This window comes from Arachis duranensis, chromosome 5, assembly GCF_000817695.3.
Source record: "Arachis duranensis cultivar V14167 chromosome 5, aradu.V14167.gnm2.J7QH, whole genome shotgun sequence".
NCBI classification, from domain to species: domain Eukaryota; kingdom Viridiplantae; phylum Streptophyta; class Magnoliopsida; order Fabales; family Fabaceae; genus Arachis; species Arachis duranensis.
Genome location: NC_029776.3, coordinates 54519222 through 54533348, shown reverse-complemented (window position 1 = coordinate 54533348; position 14127 = coordinate 54519222). Strand labels below are relative to the sequence as shown.

Sequence of the window (14127 nt, the reverse complement as noted above, 5' to 3'; positions counted from 1 at the left end):
TTTAATTAACGGACCGAACCGGTTTAATGTTTGGTTCACCGATTTTTTGGTCGAACCGGCCAGTCCGGTCCAGTTATGACAACACTGTTTATTGCTCAATCGAACGTATAAACTAACAAAAACTTATTATATAGTCACCACGTACCTATGTTTGTATATTCCAGAAACTCGGGGGCATGCATGGCCTTGAGATCCAACTCACGCATAAAAGGTGGAACGTCCATCGGTTGACTGCTCGACGGACGAACCACTACATTCTCTGCCGCTGCCTCAACTCCCACATCACCATCCTCATCTTCGTCGCTGGCCTCATAAGTGGCTTCGAAGTCCTCTTCGCTGTCACTATTCATTCCTTCGTACACTGCACCTCTATCATCATGTATATCTATATCATTCTGAACTGCCACTGCCTCTACAGTTTCAAACTCAACATACACCTCAATCTGTGGGTGTCACATCTGAGTCTGCCAATGAATTTGAAACATGTTCTGCATACTCACTTCATCAGTTATCGGCATGGCATCAAACTGTATTAGACTACCAAAAACTACAATCGGATTTCGGTACAGAATTCTGCTCACTCTCATTAACGTACTGTTCTCCATGCTTTTACAGAGGCCGTTCTGCAGCTCCATTAACGTCATCGTGCATGAAACCACAAATGAAAACAAATTCTGGGACACAAACCTCACTCCCTCATGAGTATTATGTATTATCTCACCGTTGCTATACACCACCAAGTTTGCGGTGCCCTCCATTGCACTAACAATAGCCTCAAAGAACACTCAAATCACACTCAAATCTTCTTCAGCATGCAAATACTATTGAGCTCTGCCTTATATAGAGAGGTGCACTTAACACGCCCTCCACGTGCTGCCTGCCTCAGCTAATCACACTTTAACACGTGTCAGAACGCCCCCGCGTGCTCATTCAGCACTCTCCCCACGTGCTGATACGTGGACCAATGAATGTTCGCCACATCAGCACGCCCCCCCACGAGCTTCCCCACCTGAGCCAACCAGGTTTTGCCATGTCAGTATGCCCCCTGCGTGCTTCCCCGTCTGAGCCATCCAGGTTTTGCCATGTCAGCACGCCCCCTGCGTGCTGACTAAGCACGTCCCCTGCGTGCTGCCTTGTTGGCACAACCTGATCCAACCACGTCGCTTCCATGCCCCCCACGTGCTTCAGGCAACACGCCCCATGCGTGTTGTACTACTATCTGACACGTCCACATACCTGCAATACACACAATATACCCATTTTCAGCCAATACACCAAAATTTTTTTCATATCTAAATTAATGAGCCTAAAAATACTGATTATTATTTTAAAAGGACGATGAAAGATTAGTTGCAGGGACACCAACATTTTGAGTAAAATTTAAAATTGGCCTCAACTTTTTTTTGAGTGACCACTTTCATCTTTGATCTTTGTTTATTCGTTTGTTATTTCCGAAACTTACAACTTGTGAGACAGATCAATCTCTTCTTTTGGTATGTTTTGGTTGTTTGGAGTGGGGACTAAATTGTGCCCTTTTGTTAGTTTAGGGACTGTCTCGCAATAAGTTTAAGGACAAACAAACTAATAAAGAATGAGCAAGAACTAAAGTGGCTACGTGAAGAAAGATTAAGGACTAAATTAGGGCTTTATTCTCTACATTTTTAATGGTGCATAAATTGGCCTGCTTAAACTATCTAGTAACCCCTTGGAGAAAATTATTTCAGTTAATGAAAATTTTTTTTATTTGTGAAATTTATCATCACGATGTGAGATTGTGGATCACATAAAATTTTTCAAATACACCGTGGATTTTAAAAGAAATATGCTAATCCCCTTTTTTCATGTTACGATGCTTGTATTGCTTAAGTTCCACTTAGAGATTTTGCATAGTTCTTTGTCATTTATTGGTCAAAGGTCAATATAAGTGTAATATCCTAAGGTTTTGTTTTGAAACATTTTAGATTTACCCTTATCAAAATACTTATTCTACCCTCATTCCTTTTATCAAACCCTAACACTAATCTCAAAATAAAACTCACCCTCCCTCCTACACGCACACACACACACACACACAATTCAGAGAAAGAGGGAGAAGAAGCGGAAGCACAGAAAAGAGAAAGGGGAGAGTGAGGGAACAGAGAAGAGGTCGAGCCGTTGTCCTACGCGTTGCCGCCGGCGCTGACGAAGAGGGGAGAAAGTGAGACGTTGAGGCAGAGAGCTGCTGCTACGGGAAACGCGATGGAGGAGAGGACGCCACCAACTCTTTCACACCTGGTTGCTGCCTAGCACGCCATTGGAGACCGCTGTTCCCTCACCACTGTTGCGTCGCCGTTGATGAAGCTGTTGCCGCCGCCGTGAGCCGCGAACAGAGGAGGGAGAAGGAGGCGAGTTCGTGAGGGAGAAGAAGCAGCGCTGCCACCTTGCTGCCATACCTCCTTGCTGCCGTCGAGCTGTCCGCTGCCAGTGTTGCCGTTCTGGTTCGCTCTTTTCCCTTGAATCCGTTTCACTTCCATACCCTGCCATTCTGATTTTATTGAAACTCTGCTTTACCTTGGATTTTCCAGCACTATTTCTTGTTGTCTTCCATTCAATTTGAATCCAATATTTTCTCTGGGTGCTATGATCATTGACGTTGCAATATGAAATGGATGTTGCTGTTGTTGCAGTTGCAACTTTTCGCTGCCCGGTCCAAATCCTGTCTCTTTTCATTTCATTCTACATCAGTCCTCCTCACCCGTTAATTTCGCACTTCGAGTTTGGTCTCTTCGGCCCTTAGAACCACGTTGTCAGTAGACTTTACATTTATAATTGTTTGATTGTGTATCTATAATTATTTTGACATATATCTATTATGATATCTGAATTATACTCACTATATTTGCCTTGAACGATTTTAAATTGATTAGAATAATTGATTTATTAAAATTAAATAATTCGTTTTGATGAAGTTTATACTTTCAGAACTATACATAAGACCATATATATATTTTTTGATGAAGTTTTGCATTATTTTAAATTGTTTGATCTTACATGAATTTCTGTTTTTGAGACTATATATATTTTTGATGAAGTTTTGCTTTATTCTAAAATATTTGATTTTACTTGAATACTGTTTTTGAAGCATCGAAGTATTTGTTGGTATTCACTTGGTTTAAGGATTGTGAAATATGTTTAAACTGTCTTATAATTGAAAAAGTATGATTGAAAAAGATTCCGATGAGAAAGTATAACATGATTTGATTTGATTCGATACCTTATATATTTAAAAGATCAAAGATTTGTTGTATTTGAAATTATATATTTTGAATTGGTTTGGGATGCTCGTATTAGAAAACCGTAGTTAACGGCGGTTATGACGTTAACTTAGATGCATCTAACTCAGACTCCAGCTAGCAGGGGTGTTGCTAGCCTAACGTGTAGGCCACACGTTAGATCTGTTATTCCGTACGGACACACTAAAGGAAAGGGCTACCCATATAGGTGGAGCCGCCCAAGTGTGGACTTTTCATTTGATTTCTGTATGAGAACTCCTTTATTAATTCACTTATTATTATTATCAACTATTATTTTCTATTTAAAATTACTTTGATAATAATATTTATATGGTCTTATGTGGATTATAGATGTATTGTCCAGTCACTGAGTTGCAAAACTCATCCCTTTTTCTAAAAATATTTTTCAGGAACAAATGCTTGACTATGTGAGACATCCTAATCAAGAGTCACGATCTGCAATGAGTATGTATTTTTGTCAAATTTCTGGATGTATATGCTCCATATGTCACAGGCAGGATCCAACCATTCTTAATTATTTTAAATTTTTTTTGTTAAATATATATAACTATTTATTTTAGAACTTGTAAAATATTTGTAATTTTCTTATTCAACTTATATTTGAGTTTGTTAGGCTTGCTAGGGGGTTATTTTCCTAAGCGCCAGTTATGGCTCATTTTGGGCCGTGACAAAGTGGTATCAGAGCTTAGGTTTCATCTGTGTAATATGGAGCAAGTGTCCTATGGTAGGATCACAATTGTATAAATAGAAGCACGCCTATTTGTACAAATTGTGGCATTATCAAAGGCCTATAGGAATGTCCTCTTTGTCCTCTATGTCATTGTTGTCTTCTGATTATTGAGATCGTGCGTCCTCTGTCGCTTCTTGTTACTCCTGTCCTTTTGTACCCAATCTTGACATATCCTTTGGTAGATTTTCTCAAATGTGTTTTTGAAATGGTTTTAGATTTGGTTCCAATTCATGATTTCTCTCATAGCTAGTTCTAATTTGCTTTGATTTTGTGAATGTGTGCTTTATTCTTCTTCGTCTTTAGGTTGTTCTTTATGATTTCTAATTTCAGTTCACGAGTTACTTAGAAGATCCGTTTTATGTTTGATGTGAATTACCATCTGATTCCCTTATAGAATTGTATTTTGATTTGTGGATTGCATGAATTTGCTAAGTTTCTGGTCGAAATGTTCTGGATTTGATAAGTGATATTGGGATTTTTCTTCTTATGTTGATAATCTTTGAGTTATAATATAATTTTGATTTGCTTTTGATTCTTTTATTCAAATCAATAATTTTAAAAACTGATATTTAGTTACTCAGGAAGAAGGACTATGTGATGAAAGATATGAATATAGTGTTTTTGTTGTTTGTTCGATTGATAATTTTCCTTACTTAAGTGTAGTGAATTATTTGGGTAATCAGTTAGTTGGATCGAGAGTCTTTTCTGATTTAAAAATTTGTTTGTACTTGTCTAATTTGATGACCCGGTTCCGTTATGGTTCAATCTTCAAGTTGCCAAGCATTCATTGATCAAATTAACGGAATTATTTCTGGCTTGATAAGTTGAGAGAAAGATTATGAACACTTTTTTTTTGGTCGGTGATTATAAGAAAAATCTTGCTTTTGGCTGAGATATGAAACTTGAGAATTTTCTTAACGCTTTGCTTTTCTAAATATTCTCTTGATCTGAACCATTGTTCTTATTTTTAGAGGTTTAGAATATTTGTTTTCTTGGTCTGTATTGCCTTGTGAGATTGGGATTGTAGATATTAGATATTAAAAGAATTGTTGGCAATTTCCGACAAAAGAACTAGATATTCAATTTTTTAAAGTTGAATAAATTCTTTATACGAGTTTTTCTCCTTATTACATTCAACTACTTATTATAAACTATACTTTTTATGAACTCTTTAATAATTCTAGTTTTAAACTATCTGAATTCTCAACGGGACTTAATGTTTCATGATTCACATTTGATTAGGTTCGTGGAATAAAATAGTTTAAGTGAAATTATGTACTAAAGTACTAATTTGATCTATACAATGGTGCTTTGAAGTAAAATTTTATTAGGATTGAAAAGAAATTAGCTATCTTAATACAATAATATAGAATTCTTGTAAACTTTGTTGCTTCTAAATTAAAAGTGGGAATCAATATTAAAGTAACTTGAGATTTTATTAGGATAATCATAACATATAAAGACTACTTTGATAGATTTTTCAGCAAGTTAGAATTTTTTTTTGAAGATTGGTAGTTTGAAATGCTTGTGCTCTGATAACAAAGTTGCTTCAATTTTTATTATTCGCATCACTAAGTATTTATATGTTACAAAATTTTTTATAAATACATTTTTCGTTTTCTATTATGGTATATGATATTGTTGAATATTTTATCTCTAGCCATTGGAAGAGGTTGTTTCCTATGAATTGTTATTGTGGTTATTGCTATTCAAGTCATCAATGCATGTTGATTGATATTAGTATTATTCGTAAGCTGTAAATTCTTGCATATTGATATAGTTAGAATTCGAATTTCTATTTAATAGTGACTCGGTAATGTTTTGTCAGATTTTCTAGTATCTTTTTCTTTTTATCTCATTGTTATTATTATTGGTCTCTCACGTAATGTTTTTTTCAATTCAGTATGCCTTGCATGATATTTTAGGTCATTTTTTTAGGTCATTTGATATTAGAAAATCACATCTTTATTGTTTTTACATGATGACTTTGTAGGTGGTGTTCTAGATTTGTTTAATTGATTTAGTTGTTATTAGTAGTAGTTGGTAATAAATAGTGGTGGTGTTTTGTGATTGGACTTCTGAGTTTTTGAGTTTATTGTAGCTGTTGTTTTTGTACTTGTTAGGTTCACTTTCGAGTTGGAAATGAGTAAAGAATTTGAAAAAAAAAACTTTCTCATGATATTACTTTTTTCAAAATAAGGCAAGGATTTGAGAGATATATTTTTGATAGTTAGATTAAAAAAAAATTAAATTATGACTATCATGATTATTATTTCATGTTAATAAAAGATATTTTTTAAAAAAATATAGCTTTAAAATTACTAATGTTTCTTATGGTATTCAATTTTATTAGTAGATCTTTTTACCAAAAAAAAAAGAGAATACCACAAAACGATAGCATTGTGGATGTGATTAAAAATATCAGTTACGTAACGTGAATAGAGATGCACATTAAAATGAACATGGAGATTCACGACTATAAGCTTGATGTCCAAGTTTATTAATTTCTACATGTTTTAGTTTTTGCTACCAAGAGTATATATATATTTGAGTTTGTCTTTAGTTTATGAGTTTTAAGTTCAGTTAACTATTTATAAAGATGAGTTTTCTTTTTAGTGTTTTATCCTTACAAAAAATTAGGATCCATACTAATTTTATAAAATTCTTTTTCTATGTACTTGGATTATGTTAAAACCCAAATTATGTTTGAAGATTTTAGACAAAAAAAAAAGGTAGCAGTTGTTATAACTAATGTTAGTTTATGTTAATTAGTTTTATTTTCATTATCTTACATGTGCGTTATTCATAAATTAGGTTATAATTGTATGATCAAATAAAAACATTTGAGTATATTTTACAATAATAATAAGTTAAATTTATAGGTGAATTTTGGCTTTGAGGATAATGAGATGATTGCTTACGTTTTTTCGTTATGTTTTACGTTATTTATCTATTATTTATAGTCAAAAGCTATTAAATTTTATTCTGGTATATTTAATATTTAAGGTCATGGTAATAATTATTTCAAATGGTCCTTGTTAAAGAATTCTAGATAAGAAAAAATGAGCATGTTAATTTTTTTGTGACAATTACTGTTTTTAATTTTTATAAATGTTCAATTGTCTTTTTAAAAGGTGCAGTCAAATCTTCAATTTGTTGTTTTACTTTACTCCTCGGTTATTGTCTTTGTCTTGTTGCTTGGGACTTTGATTTACAACTATTGTGTGTATTTTATATACGTTGTATGTTTGTTGCTGTTCAGTTTTCTTTGCCTATAGTGTTGTTGTTTCCTATTGTTTTCTTTAACTTCATATGTCCTAGTGTTATTATTTTGGTCTATAAATATTATAAACTTTAGGCCTTGTATGTTCTTTCTCTTCTTTGATTTTGAAAGATTGTGTCTTATTTGATTGTGTTCCTAGTCATTCTCTTAAATTTTTGTGAACATTGTCATGGACTATAGTGGCCATCTCTTGTGAACTTTGCACTTATTTGATTCAACTGGAACTTGTTTCGACCTCATACTTCATCTTTTCTTTTATTGTTTCTATCAAAGTTCTTTGATTCAGATTTTCTTGTTAGGATGTAATTGACTCTTTTTATGGCGCACTTCATTATTTTTGTACGTCATTGCTTAATTGTGATCCTACGCATCCTTTCAAATCCTTGCGAACCTAATCTGTGAGGTTACTCTTCTCTTCCTAAGTTTTGTATCATTTTGGGTAAAATCCGAGTTTGTTTCGATGTCACGTGCAATTTCTAGATATAGCAAGCGATACACTAGTTCTTTAGGACACAGCTTATCAATGCTAAAGTTCGAAAAATTGTAATTCTAAAGCTTGACATAAGATTGGTTGCTACCATGGATACAGACAACAGAACCAAGGAGATTACGAAGTAATATTGAATTTTGAGGAGATGGATGATCGAAGGCTTTGTATATCTGAGTTGTCTAGGGAACGGGAGTTAGTAAATGTCAACTGCATCATTTTAACACACCTATGTTATAACTTTTACACCCGATTATACTTTTTTCTCATGCTTGGGAAAAGGCAAAAACCATGTAACATTTTTTATACTGTATCAATTTTCGAGGGCGAAAATTTTTTCAAGGGGGGTAGAATGTAATATCCCAAGATTTTGTTTTGAAACATTTTAGATTTACCCTTATCAAAATACCTATTCTACCCTCATTCCTTTTATCAAACCCTAACCCTAATCTCAAAATAAAACTCACCCTCCCTCTTACACACATACACACACACAATTCAGAGAAAGAGGGAGAAGGAGCGGAAGCACAGAAAAGAGAAAGGGGAGAATGAGGGAACGGAGAAGAGAAAAGAGGAAGGGGAGGCTGTCCGTTGTCACTACCATCGCCTTGGAGCACGCCGGCGTCGCGCCTCACCGACGTGGAGCCGTTGTCCCACGCGTCGCCGCCGGCGCTGATGAAGAGGGGAGAAAGTGAGACGTTGAGGCAGAGAGCTGCTGCTACGGGAAACGCGATGGAGGAGAGGACGCCGCCAGATCTTTCACACCTAGTTGCTACCTAACACGCCGTCGGAGACCGCTGTTCCCTCACCACTGTTGCGTCGCCGTTGATGAAGCTGTTGCCGCCGCCGTGAGCCGCGAACAGAGGAGGGAGAAGGAGGCGAGTTCGTGAGGGAGAAGAAGCAGCGTTGCCACCTTGCTGCCATACCTCCTTGCTATCGTCGAGCTGTCCGCTGCTAGTGTTGTCGTTCTGGTTCGCTCTTTTCCCTTGAATCCTTTTCACTTCCGTACCCTGCCATTCTGATTTTATTAAACCTTTGCTTTACCTTGGATTTTCCAGCACTATTTCTTGTTATCTTCCATTCAATTTGAATCCAATATTTTCTCTGGGTGCTATGATCATTGACGTTGTAATAAGAAATGGATGCTGCTGTTGTTGCAGTCGCAACTTTCTGCTGCCCGGTCCAAATCCTGTGTCTTTTCATTTCATTCTACATCAGTCCTCCTCACCTGTTAATTTCGCACTTCGAGTTTGGTCTCTTCGGTCCCTTAGGACCACGTTGCGAGTAGACTTTACATTTATAATTGTTTGATTGTGTATCTATAATTATTTTGACATATATCTATTATGATATTTGAATTATACTCACTATATTTGCCTTGAACGATTTTAAATTGATTAGAATAATTGATTTATTAAAATTAAATAATTCGTTTTTATGAAGTTTATACTTTCGGAACTATACATGAGACCATATATATATTTTTTGATGAAGTTTTGCATTATTTTAAATTGTTTGATCTTACTTGAATATCTATTTTTGAGACTATATATATTTTTGATGAAGCTTTGCTTTATTCTAAAATATTTGATTTTACTTGAATACTGTTTTTGAAGCGTCGAAGTATTTGTTGGTATTCACTTGGTTTAAGGATTGTGAAATATGTTTAAAATGTCTTATAATTGAAAAAGTATGATTGAAAAAGATTCTGATGAGAAAGTATAACATGATTTGATTTGATTCGATACCTTATATATTTTAAAGATCAAAGATTTGTTGTTTTTGAAATTATATGTTTTGAATTGGTTTGGGAGGCTCGTATTAGAAAACCGTAGTTAACGGCGATTATGACGTTAACTTAGATGCATCTAACTCAGACTCTAGCTAGCAGGGGTGTTGCTAGCCTAACGTGTAGGCCACACGTTAGATCTGTTATTCCGTACGGACACACTAAAGGAAAGGCTACCCATAGAGGTGGAGCCGCCCAAGTGTGGACTTTTGATTTGATTTTTGTATGAGAACTCCCTTATTGATTCACTTATTATTATTATCAACTACTATTTTCTAATTAAAATTACTTTGATAATAATATTTATATGGTCTTATGTGGATTATAGATGTATTGTCTAGTAACTGAGTTGCAAAACTCATCCCTTTTTCTAAAAATATTTTTCAGGAACAAATGCTTGACTATGTGAGACATCCTAATCAAGAGTCACGATCTGCAATGAGTATTTATTTTTGTCAAATTTTTAGATGTATATGCTCTATATGTCACAGGCAGGATCCAACCATTCTTAATTATTTTAATTTTTTGTGTTAAATATATATAACTATTTATTTTAGAACTTGTAAAATATTTGTAATTTTCTTATTCAACTTATATTTGAGTTTGTTAGACTTACTAGGGGGTTATTTTCCTAAGCGCCAATTATGGCTCATTTTGGGCCGTTACAATAAGCCCATGAATTGAGGAAATTGCCTGTATCTATATACTGGTTAGTCGTGTTCTGCTGTTTGGTCAATAACTCTTGTTTTTCTGCAGTATGAGTTAGGCCACACTGGTATATTGATTATTCAGATAGCATATGAGAATATAATAGCTTTTGGAGCTAATTTATAAGGGTTCTAATCTTTTAAATATCAAATAGGTGTTCTAGTCTGACTTAATGTGTCTAGTTTTGTTAGTCAATAATGCAAGATTTTCAGTGGTGGTGAGTTGGTGACTGCCACAACATACAACCACTTAATTAGAAGGATTTGGACTACCACCCACTGATTTTATTATTAGAACATGTGACGGAAGTCTGAACCCTTCATTGACACCAAAAAGGAACAACCTTTGGCACTTAATGGCAGAGAACTCAGATCATGCATTAATGTACTATATACAGTAGTACCGTGTCGTTGTAATCTTTCTAGGGACGTGTAGTCAAGTATTTCCATTTGCCATAACAAGTTAAGAACTGCATATATATATGCACTCTAGATATCTACTGAGTATTAGTTGATCTTAATTTAATGAAGCCAAATAATTAATATAATTATATAAATCCTCCCCTGCTAGGTCTTAACTTGTACCCTTTTTATGGCATCATAGAAATGTGAAGCTATTACTTTTTTATTCCATCATAGAAATGAAAAAAGAAAAATTTGCTATCCTTCATTTGTTAGTGAATTTGTTGTGTTCTTTGTCACATTGATCTATTTAAATATTATGTTTAACCGCTCTAGCTACTGGTTCACTGGTTTATAAGTTCAACCGATTCGATCGTGGTTGAACCGAAAAAACCGGGTTAAACCGAAAAAATTATTTTATAATAAAATAATAAATAAAATATAAATAAACACATTAAAATATAATTATAGTCTAATGTAAACTTTAAAATATCATTCAAATTAAAGTACTACATAAACTATAATCTCATTTAAATATAAATTCAAAAGTCAAATAACAAAACAACCAATCAAACATAAAATGGCAACTTGAAGATCATCACTAGAAATTACTGCTTCTATACCAGCTAATGGCAAGGTCATAAGCTCCTCTTGATACCTGCACAAATAACATGAGTTAACATTCAAAGGAAAAAGCAACATTGCACAGAAAAGCATGCAGAATTGCATGAAAAGAAACAAGTGTTCTACAAAAGAATGGACGGAAAAAATTGAAAATGAAAATTTCACCAGCAAACAAAAAGGATGTACAGGAGAAAATAGTGAATCCCAGATACAAAAAAATTAATAAAAAAGAATTCATGGTTCCTGGAATATAAGATAACACAAACAGCTCTAAGCAATTAAAAATATTTAGCAAAATTAATCAGGACAAAAGAAAATCTACCTCGTAGAAATAGGGACTTTTAGCAGCCAAGATAGGGGAACTGATATGTAATGTTTTAACTCTCACAGAGCGAACAATGTTCCAGTCTGCATCATCGGCTTGATCACCTACATTAGCAAAAACCAGAATTAAAAAAAAATTGTAAATCAGTGCAGAACCAACAACTCTCAAGTTCACAACAAACAACATCCAAAATTAAAACAAAATTATTCACAATTATTCAACAAATAACAAAATCCAATTCACTAAACAAAGCAAAATCAGTTCAGTAATCAGTAAATAACAATTATTAACCAAAGTTCACAGTTCAGTTTAGTAGGATCAGTTGAATCAGTTCACAGTTTCACACTACACAGTTCAAAGAAAAATAAAATAGGGAGACAGAGTTTACAGTTTCAGAGTTCACAGTTTCAGAGTTTACAGTTTCAGAGTTTACAATTTACAGTTTCAAAGTTTACAGTTTCTGAGGTAACATGCCATTTTTACTCCCTATAAGCAACTGGACATAAGAAACATTCTCCACCTTTAAGTTTCAGTTTGGCATATCCCATCTATATATCTAACTATCTAACTCATAACAAAATTTTCAGCCAAATTTTAACAAAGTTTCAGCACATTCTTAATAAAGAGTAACAAACTCTTCCAAATCTTTCTGATGTTAAGAATATTAGAAAAATAAATTCAACTTTTAGGAGCCAGTAACAAAATCTTGAAATTTGAACATCATTAAATACAGACCAAAATCATAATTAGAAAAATCAATGCCTAATCTTATTATTTATAAACATATTCAAAAAGGACAGACACTCAAATTTAGCATGATTTTGAAGTAGAACAAGAATGAGGGCAGATGAAATCAATGGTAACAAGATGGTAAGGCACGACAGAAACAACAACAGAGGTAGCAGCACTGGCAGTTCAACAAGAGACTAAACATAGTTAATAAAAAAATTACCTAGAACTAGAAGCTAGAAGAAACAAACAATTATTCAATCATAGTTAATAAAAATTTATTCACGGAGCTTCACACTTCACTGACTTCACAGTTCACAGAGCTTCACAGAATCAAACAATGGTTCGATCGTAATCATAGATTCATAGTTAATAAAAAAAATTACCTATAAGAAGCCTTCAACAGATCATGCAAGATGGAGACAAAGACACCGAGTGACCAAGACAAGGAGCAGTGGTGGAGAACCTTCGAACAAGACAGTGGTTGCGGAGGAGCACCTTCGGCGGCAGCGTGGCCACGCGACGGAGGAAGGTTGCGATGGCTGAGCGATGGAAGGAAAGGTTGATATTGATGGCTGTTGCGCGATGGAGAGAGTGTGAGCGAGCAGACAGTGGCTGCTCAAAGGAACGACGGCGGCGGCACAAGGCGGTGGCTGGACGGAGGTGAGGTACGGCCAGGAGATCGATTGAGAGAAGCCCTACCCTGGACTGAGTGTAAGAGAGACAGAGAGTTCTGGAATGAGTGGAATCTGGATCTGGGCATCTGGCAAGGGAGGATGGGGTTAGGGCTATGTGCATATCCGCAGCTGAAACGGCAGCGTTTCGTTCTCCCCTCGAAAAACCGGCCGGATCACGGTTCGGTTCGACCGACCGGTTCCCGGCCGGTTCACCGGTTCAATTGCGGTTTTCAAATTCTCCGGTTTTGTTGACTGCCCGAGTCGCATTTCTGTTCGGTTCACGGTTCAATCGGTTCGACCGGCCGGTCCGAACCGATTTTCAGAACCTTGGTTGTCAGAACCGAACAGGTAATCGAACCGGTAAAGTCACTGGGTCACTGGGTCATTGGTTCAACCGGTGGGTCACTGTTGAACCGGTTGACTCGGTACTATGCAAATAAAAAATAAAAATAGTCAAAAACCTAAAATTAAATTTTGAAAAATACATATTTTTACTAATATTTTAAGAATAATTAAGTCCAATTCTATAAATAACTAATACAAAAATAGACATATAATTAGTTTATACTACTATATAGTATCTTAATTAGAAGTCACCAAAAAAAAAATATGTATTAGTTATAAAAAATTAAAATATATATTATAAAAAGCATTAGAAATACTAAAGAAACGATTTAATGTAGTGGTTGTGGATATGGTGGGATGTCTACCTTTTTATTTGATACATTAGAGCTTCATTATGCATAGTAAATGATGTAAATGTCACTGTAATAATGTGTGTACTTAGTCAGTTTTTGTTCTTACCTTCTTTTCCTGTAACAATTCTTCTAGGGCTGTGATGCATTTTCGGTAATGAAGGCTGGCAAGTTAAGGTTCTTGAAACCTAATAAAGATTGGGTTGAGTGTGATCTTGTTGTTTGATGTTATATACGTATCTGTAAAGGCATGCCTTCTGACTTTCATGCTTAATCCTTAGAATGATGATTGCCCAGTATTATCGGTTCACTTCATTCTGGGGTTTTTATTTTGTATACTTTCTCTATTTTTGTCAAACATTGCTATACTTTATGGCAGAAAATCA

The 14127-nt window shown here is 34.8% G+C and overlaps 1 long non-coding RNA gene across 1 annotated transcript; it reads right to left on the bottom strand.

Moving 5' to 3' along the window:
* Positions 1-11180: 11180 nt before the first annotated feature.
* Positions 11181-13127, bottom strand: LOC107489389 (uncharacterized). The gene is made up of 3 exons (XR_001592184.3): positions 12756-13127; positions 11638-11744; positions 11181-11349 (listed from the first exon to the last, which is right to left on the bottom strand). It is a non-coding gene; the product is annotated as an uncharacterized LOC107489389 (long non-coding RNA).
* Positions 13128-14127: the final 1000 nt, after the last annotated feature.